Source organism: Parambassis ranga, chromosome 3 (assembly GCF_900634625.1).
Source record: "Parambassis ranga chromosome 3, fParRan2.1, whole genome shotgun sequence".
In the NCBI taxonomy this organism is placed as follows: domain Eukaryota; kingdom Metazoa; phylum Chordata; class Actinopteri; family Ambassidae; genus Parambassis; species Parambassis ranga.
Genome location: NC_041024.1, coordinates 18,893,713 through 18,902,186, shown reverse-complemented (window position 1 = coordinate 18,902,186; position 8,474 = coordinate 18,893,713).

Here is an 8,474-nt window from a genome sequence, read left to right as displayed (position 1 = left end):
ATTTATCTTATGACGCACAGTCATGACTTCTCATGCTTGTGTACACTGCAACAAATTACATGCACTCATGCTTCTCCAACACAGTGTTTGTATCAGTGACAGAGTGTCCACAGTTCTTTCTCCCTGGTGGCAGATTGGCCAGTGTCGGTCTCTGAGATTTGGCTGCAGCACTACGCACTCTGCTGAGTGCCAGGTACTGCATGCAGGGTCACCACCTGGCTGCAGCATCCTCAGGCCGAGCAGCATCAGAACTATCCAAAAAGCAACAAGGCTCAGACAGGAACAGACACATTGCTTTACTGTCCCTACAAATAAAAAACAAACAGGAGTAAAATAGTTAAAACATACTCAGAGCTTAAAAATGTGAACGTTACAAAACAGCTTCATTTTTGAGACAGTGTATCACATCTTTTATCCCTTTATCTCATTGTTTGGGCTCTTGCTGTGTATTTTCAGATTATGCAGTCTTTTTAAGAGGACAGATACAAAAATTCTCAACAGAAGAAGAAAGTTTGCTAAACCCTCAATGCCCTTTCAATTTGTCTCTTTGTTTACAGTGAGTCATTATTTCAGATGTCATACTGCATAACAGTACTGAGTGAAGGCGTCACAGAAATGGGACAGAGAAAAAAACTTTTAGGATCAAATAACGGAAAAAAATCTGTCACTATCTGTCTGTAATCCTATATATTATATATCAATATATGACAACAGATACATTAAACTTTGTTAAGTATCAGCCTCTTATCATGGAGTGCCTATCTGCCACCCCCCAGTCATCCCTTGCACTCACACCTCCACTCTGTGACCCTGCCAGAGTGGCATCTGTGTCTCTGTCTAACAGGTGTCATTCCCCAAAATCCGCATTAATGCATAGTCAAGTGGCTGGCCAAACGATGTATGCTAATGTCATGCAAATGCCATATAGCAGATCTGAAGGTGAAGCATATTAATGAAAGGCAAAGCGCATCATAATCAGACAGAAGAGTGCACTGTCCTTGACGAGCAGCTTTTAAGTGTTACAGAAGGTCAGTGGACAGCGTATCAGTGGAGACGCCGCTGAGACTTTAGGCAACATCTGCTGTCACATGTGGCTGCAAGGACACATGCATGGGGCTGTCAGCACTCCTTAACATGCCTACACATGTGCAGTTGTGCTTATTGACACCGTACACATCACACAAACACACAGTCTGGGCTGTGGGAAGAAGAACGCTGACTCATGAAGGCATGTGTTCATTATTATAATATAGTCAGTGTGGAAGTATCTTCAGCTGATGATATTTTGTATGAGATGAGGTAGATTTGCGTTCTTATAAAAAGTGAGATCTGCAAGTTTTGTTCATAAAAGAGAATGTGGAATGAAGTAAAGTAACTTAGAGCCTGGGGTCAACTGCAGGGCACTGCAGGACAGTGCTGCACTCTATGTGTAAGGACGCAACAAGAGGAGGAGGGTCTCCACAATGTCTGTTCAGTAAATGTCCTTATGTGGGAAAAATCAGTTACACAGTTGAAATTCTCATAATAGCGAAACATCATTGGGTTACATGCACACGAAAAGTGTCACTCATCAATCACAGTACATAATACTGAGATGTATGAGATGAGAAGAGATTTAAAGCAGTCTCTAAAAATAAACATTATCTGCACAAACCAGCTAAAAGTGTGCGACAAAGTTCTGCTGCATAGAAATGTGAAACTAGATGGTAGATAGACACACAGGTGCCAGATCCACACTAAGCTAACTGCTCTGAATGCACATATTCCAGCAGAAAGTGTCATCAACCATCCAACCTCTCTTCTGTCTTGTTCCTTTTTATAGAAGCTGTTTGGTGAAGAGGCCCAAAATTCGATCATGCATTTTTCTCTTGACTGAAGCCCTCCATGTTTAGAGAGTCTATTTGTAGCTGTGTCTCTCCACAGTTGCCTTTGCCATGCCCTGGAGGAGCAAGAGAAAGAGAGAGAGAGAGAAAGGGAGGGGAGACCAATAAACCTCCCAGAGTATGCCTCACTTAGTTTCAAAACTGCAGCAAAACTGGCACTCACCGCCCGCAGTGAACAACAGAGGATGAGCGCACTGAAAAACTGGAATAGTCACAGTAGTGATGGCAGACATGGCTGGAAGAACAGACAGCCTGACCTGTACAGTGGTTTTAAATCCCTCCTGGAGCTGACGCGGTGGTCATTTTAAGCAAACTGAACTGTTAAACAGGCATAGCATCTCTTATTAGCCACTATTAATCAATACCACAGACTTCATTAGATCAGTAGAAACCATTTTAAACTGATGCACGAGGTAACTCATTTAGATCTATAATAAGATTGCTGAAATTAATGGCTGATATCACTCTCCTCCTTTAGGCTCTTCATTCTGTTGTATAGTGTAGACTCTGTTCACTGTGTGAGTCCATTTCTAGCAATCAATTTACAAGCTGAACATCTTTGCATCCTGCAGTAATATGAAGCCGTGGTTTGTTTTAAACTCACCTGTTGTGCTGTGAAGAAATCCCTAAACAGCCACTAGAGGTCACTGCGCTGTGAGATGTGAGTTAGACCTCCTAATATACCCCTAAACTGTGATGCAAAGCAGTGTGTTGGTTGTGGAGTAGATCCAAATGAGGTTAATTATACAACAGTGATACATACAGATTGCAATATTAAACTGTTTAAACTGTGCAGTGTAATGTGGCTGTTACCTACACAAGTGTCTGTTTACATATCTGACACAGCCACCCTTAAAACCACTAAAAACGAGAGACATTAGATGGAATTGTAAATTTAAAATTCATCAATAAGCTCCAAATCTCTCCAACATCTGAAACAGTAAGAAGTGACTGGCATGTTATTGTTCTACAACCATGGCTCTTACACATTTGTACAAAGGCAGCATTTAACTCGGCACACCACAAACAACTTGTCAGACATCAGTTAAACTTCAAAAGACACGAGTGACAGTGTCAAATCAAGTCAGTTTTATTTATAAAAGCACAAAGAACACTTCTTATTTCTGAAAGAGCTTGAAAACACCCTCTGTACCTGACCTTTGACCTGGCTGAAGAAAAACACCCTAAAGACACTGTGTATGGTGAAATGTCACATGCCAGAAAGACCCAGCTGTAGGAGAGCTGTATTGAGTGGATTGAACACATAATTTTACATGTAAGTTTACTGTGTGATGGTCTGGAGAGATGATGTCTAACAGGAGGTGGAGGGACATGATCACCACAAGGACACCATTCATTCACACAAAGACAAGTAGAGATGCTCAGTGCTGAGAGGTCGAACAGAACACGTGCTCCCAGTGCAGCAACGGAAAGCGTGTGATGAATAAAACTGCACACAAAAAAATAACAAGGTATTTCCGACCTTTGTCCCATACTAACAGTCCCCAGATATGTATAAACATATATGTATATGTCCTGTATATATACATGTCTCTCATATTAACCGGAAAACAGTACACACACACACATTTATCACTATATTGCTAGGCTTTGTTTTATTTTGTGTTGAGCGTTTACACTTCAGGTTCTCAGTCCTAATGTCATGCTCGCCCTCTAGTGGTCATACGCTGACAGTGATGGAGGAGACGTCAGGGCTCAGTTCGCTGGTTTTGCCATTTCAATTGCCAGGTCCTGATGTGTGCTGGCAGCCCTCCATGATCACATTTCACCCTCCAGTGAATAGCAGGGGTGTAGCACAGCACAACAACAGCTCTGGAAGCTCCGCAGTGTTGCTCCTCATTTGTTCAGGTCCCTGCAAGGATGACAAGCCCTCCTTCAAAGTCTATCAGCAACAGATTATGTTCTCTGTGTCAAAGCTGCAGTCCATTTGTGTTGTTACTCCCACAAAGTGTCATAACGTTTTCAATTTCCTGCTCTTTTTCAGCTGAAATGTAAAAAATTAAAACTGAATCTGAAAAATCAAAACCTGTCTGATTACAATAATTTTATAATAATTACTTTCCTGAAGGACACAGTGGTCATTTCATGCAAACTGAAAAAATCAAGCATGGTTGATCTCTTATTAGCTCCTTTATAATCAATAACATATACTGCATGGAGTTCATTGGAACTGTAGAAACCTGTTTTTAAGAATGCAGCACGGTCATTGGACTGAATTGGATTTGGAATTAGATTTCTTCTGAGGGAATGCTGAAGGTTTTATATCACTTTCCTGCTTAACCTGAACTTCACAAGCCTGACTCCATCATTAGGTAAAACCAACTGAAGAATTGTACTGGTTTGGAAATTATAAGAACAAATTTGATAGAAACACAAGAATGTCAAAGTATATTCAAATATACAGCTAGAAGTTATTTTCTTCCTCTTTAAATTATTAAGACATTTCTACTATAGCACACTGTTGTGCCAGTTTGTACTTTTAGCCACTAGAAGGCACTGAAGGCACTGCACAGTTGGGGATGGGTTACTCTCTTTACAACTTTTGTGCTCTTACAAAGTATAAGAATAAATAAACATGAACTCATGCTACAGACATCCAACTCATTTAAACCTCTGAATCAAAAACTATGATCATCATGCGTCAAAGTAGAAACTGAGAACATTTTGGTTAAGATGATTCTTGGTTTGTCTCACAGCAGAGGTCAGTGTTGAGGCCTGGAGAAGTAGCTGCTCACTAAGACAACAGCTCTGTCATTGAAACAATACAAATACCGAGTGAATAAATGCTTCCCAGTTTAAAGGTCAATAGATTTTTATCCATTCCATAAATAATGATATTGTGTCTGGTTTACAGCATGGAGCCTCTTTGCACATCTTGTCAGACTTTATGATTACACATGTTTAGAGCAGGTATCCAATCACAAATATCATCTGGGGAGTGCTTACATGTGGGGAAGATTAAAATTTAATTGTTACCCATGAAGCATCAGTTTACACAGACAGTGTATGAGATTAGAGGCCAGAGGGGACTTGTGACCGGACAATTCAGATAGAAAACATGACTGAAAATCATGAAAGAGTAGTGCTGAGCCGTATTTAACCCCCAACAGCTTCAGAGGAGCTTGTGATGTCAACAGAAGACTTTAGTGAGTCCAACTCTTACTTCAACTCTGCAAACAACTATTGCTGTGAAGACGTCTGCTCTGGGCTAGACTGCATGTCATGCCACATGTAAGTGGACATGTCAAATGTTTTCACATTTTTACACATCCACATAGTCATACTATAAAATGGCTTAAGTGACATCATAAAGAGAGACAATATAATGCAGACAAAGGATGTTGAATGGATTGACCCAAGTATGGCCCTTCTTTCAAACTATATAGTGCATGATATATTGGACCACTTATTTTTCATACTGGTAACCTTTTTTTTTTTTTTTTTTTTAAAGTTCTTCCGGCTGCAGAAACAGCAGGTAATAACATTTATGATTGCAGTGTTCCCGTTTATGTTCTGTGTCTTACTATTATAGATTAATAGGAAACAAAGCCTCCCTTTATGTCCTTAGCTAAAAACTTCTCAGATCCTTTTATTAGACATTCTCAACGCCGATGCCCTTCTTTCACACTGTGGTGGACTTGCTCTTCATTCTTTAGTAAAACTGCAATAGAACCTGGAATTCAGCCATCATTATTTATACTAATCAAATACGTCTGTGTCTTTACTGTGGCAGTGAGCTCATCCAGGAAAAAAAACTAACATATTCAGGTTATTATGAAATAACACTTAATTCGGTTCATTCTAGCAGCAACCATTACATATGCAATTACAATTTCAAGATCCACATGCAGGAGTTAGAGGAATTCTTATGAGTGGGAAAACCTTCTGCAGTCCAGGGAAGCACGCAGGGACATTCCACTGGAGTCTATCCAGGGGAGGATTTGACATGCCGGGGGGTACTTTCCCTCACCGCCTGGTCAGGATGAATTTTGTGGCCTGATGTAGAAGCTGTGGAAGATACTGTAAATGAATGTCTATTTGCAGTACTGAAATAAAGTACATTATAGAATCTAAAGCATTTTTTCTACCCAGTTTATGATATGCAGAAAAAATATATTTGATTTCAATAATCTGGAGTCAATTCAGAGTCCACTAAGTCAACAGACATATGTGAGCTGTGTGGGAGCCTCGGAGCAGTGGGGACAGGAATGCGTCCGTCTCTAATCCCACCGAGGGACAGAAGATGTTTTAGCAGATCTCCTCTGGTCCACATGAGTGGCCCTGGTCTCTGATGTGCCCACAAAAAACCCCGGAACTGGATAAAGAGAGACCAACGTCTGTTTGCTTAGCACCAGACTTTCACACTGACAAGAGGAACTCAACTAAATAATCGACAACAATGCAAGCAGAGATGGCTGCAGCCCTTCCTCTCTCAATGGTATGTTAAGACATCACAAAATATCAACAACAGAATGTCAAATCATGCAGAAAAAGGCTGCAAACCACCAAATAGCAGCGTTCTCTTGGTAAAGAAGAACTACCTGATACACTTAAATCATATTGGTTTCCCTTTGGACTATCATGTGATGACATCACATATTTTATGGCAATCACAGCTTTTAAAATTAAAAGTGGATTTATCCAAAATCACAAATTGAGTCACAAATTGTGATTTATATTTTCTCATTAAGTATGGTCTTTAAGAAATATGTAAATTTTATCATTTGTGCTAAATTAAATTGTTACCTACATATAAAGCTGACAATAATCACCATCTTTGAAATTTCATTCATCTTGTTTATTTTTTTAATTGCAGTGCTTTTATCCAATTAAATTCAATTGAAATCCAGTTACAATATTTAAATGATCGTACTTAAACAGAACTTTGAGAGATGTAAGTCCTGACTTGAGGAATTGATGGGAACCAGGCGTTGAAATATCCAGAGCAGCGCAGCGTACGCTAAACCAGGCAGACAGCTGACTCAGCGCCTCCCCTGTTGTCTGTGTGCTCACTCAACAATGGCGTTATCCCCGGTGACAGAATACTGCCTCAGGGCCTGAACACCCCTCACAACCCCTTCCTGAAAATTCTCCTCCCAGCCCAGACCCTAAAATTCTTACAGACACCCCTGATCCAGATCCTGACCTGCCCTTTCTCTTACCGCACATGACCAGAACTGTGAGTTTCAGGCTGACATTGCTGTTTTAGTAACGTGTAAAGCAATTTATTTATTCAGCATATTTGAATTTCCTTGGTGTCCTGAATCAATCAACGATAACCTCCTCCTGCAGGATGATGGTGGATTTAAAGGAAAGTATGATGCTGCATTTACAGACAACTCCCACTATCAATCATTAGCTTACTAAAAATCAATTAGAAACAAATAGAAAACATCACGAGGTGTTCATGTTGATGATGTAAGGTAAAGAACACAATAATATGTATAAGCAGAGTTGAATCAACCTCTTTGGAACAACTCCAATGGCTTCAGTTTCTGGCCCTCACTGCAAATTAATCCAGGAATAACAGATGAAACATTCTATTATGTTTAATAAAAAGATGTGTAATTTAGTCCCGTAGGTGGTTTGTGGATTTTTCTTTCTTTCGGAAGATATTGGTGAGGAGTGACAGGGACACTGGTTTAACCTGCATACTAATTTTATTATCAGTTGTTGTGCCTCATATGTATTAACACTTACTCCTGTGTGTGGGTGTAATTATACCCCAGTCACAAGAGTCTAACTGAGGACTCTGGGTCTGTCTCCCAGATGGGGAGGACTCAATGTCAGTAAAGTGGTCGGAAAACAGTGATGCAGCATTGACTGGCGACACAGAGAGTCTTAGTCACGGTGGCTGCTCTGATTCAGCTCAACACATGCACAGACTCGTCCGAAGGTAGTCACGGAATAGGCTGCTCTGCTCTGCTCTGCTTTAGGCCCACGAATGCTGCAAACCTGCATTCCCGCACCTGCCTGAGGCACACACTGTTTGCTTCTGTACTTTGAGAGAAGATAGAGAGAGAGAGAGACAGAGAGACAGAGACGGATCCACCGCAAGATGAAGGAGGTGAGAGAGAGAGAGAGAGAGAGAGAGAGAGGGAGAGCGAGACATAAGGAGAATGGTTCAAACGAAGACAGAAAGGATCCTGCATACCAGAGGGGCAGACAACACAAATCTCCACTTCACACACATTCTCGTTGAGGCTTTATGATCTCCAGAGGGAGCAAATAGATGATCAGAGGTTCTTTGCTTGGGGGGGGGGGGGGGGGGGGTTTGTACATGCCACTGCCTGCACCTGTATGTGGCACCATATATCAGGCTGTATATATTCAGACATAACATTGACTCCTACAAAACCGGAAATTGTAAATATCTAGTAACTTTATTCAGTGATCACTCCTGAAAAGTTATTTGTGAAACATTACTCACAGTGACTCCCCTATGTTTACAGTTGTAACAGCCTTCAAGGCACGACATTCACTGTGCTATATGCAGTTGTAGCATGTGTTTGTGCTCTTCATGACATTTTTATGATTTTGGGTGTTGAAAGAAAAAGTTGAGACAAAGAA